This window comes from Myotis brandtii, unplaced genomic scaffold (assembly GCF_000412655.1).
Source record: "Myotis brandtii unplaced genomic scaffold, ASM41265v1 scaffold30, whole genome shotgun sequence".
Taxonomy (NCBI): Eukaryota; Metazoa; Chordata; class Mammalia; order Chiroptera; family Vespertilionidae; genus Myotis; species Myotis brandtii.
This window is the reverse complement of record NW_005361458.1, coordinates 3,486,120-3,486,681: the sequence shown is the minus strand read 5'-3', so window position 1 is coordinate 3,486,681 and position 562 is coordinate 3,486,120. Positions and strand designations below refer to the sequence as shown.

Sequence of the window (562 nt, the reverse complement as noted above, 5' to 3'; positions counted from 1 at the left end):
CAAATATTGTATTTGTTCCCGTTTTGTTTTTTTACTTCAAAATAAGATATGTGCAGTGTGCATAGGAATTTGTTCATAGTTTTTTAAAAAAACTCTAGTCCGGCCCTCCAACGGTCTGAGGGACAGTGAACTGGCCCCCTGTTTAAAAAGTTTGAGGACCCCTGCTATAGAGTAGAAGCAACACACTGGTTACTATCAGTGGAGCTAACGTGAGAAAATAATAACATTTATCATCATGTCCACTCCTACCATTGTTCGACATATATACCTTAATCTACAAAACAATCAAAAGCTTTATCAAATTCCCCTAGAGAAATCACTCATCTCTTTCTTTCAACCTAAAAAAATCTTAAAGACTTGGGAAATTGGAGTTTTTAAACACCAGTTATAAAGAGTATCTTAAAGATGGAAATGGGTCGGCCCTGACTGGTTTGGCTCAGTGGATAGAGCATCAACCTGCAGATTGAAGGTTCAATTCCGGTCAAGGGCATGTACCTTGGTTGCGGGCACATCCCCAGTAGGGGGTGTGCAGGAGGCAGCTGATCGATGTTTCTCTCTCATC

At 40.4% G+C, this 562-nt stretch overlaps 1 protein-coding gene across 1 annotated transcript in view; it reads right to left on the bottom strand.

Moving 5' to 3' along the window:
- The window catches only part of FREM1 (FRAS1 related extracellular matrix 1), a 155,645-nt gene that overhangs the window by 94,066 nt on the left and 61,017 nt on the right, over positions 1 to 562 (bottom strand). The window lies entirely within an intron of this gene.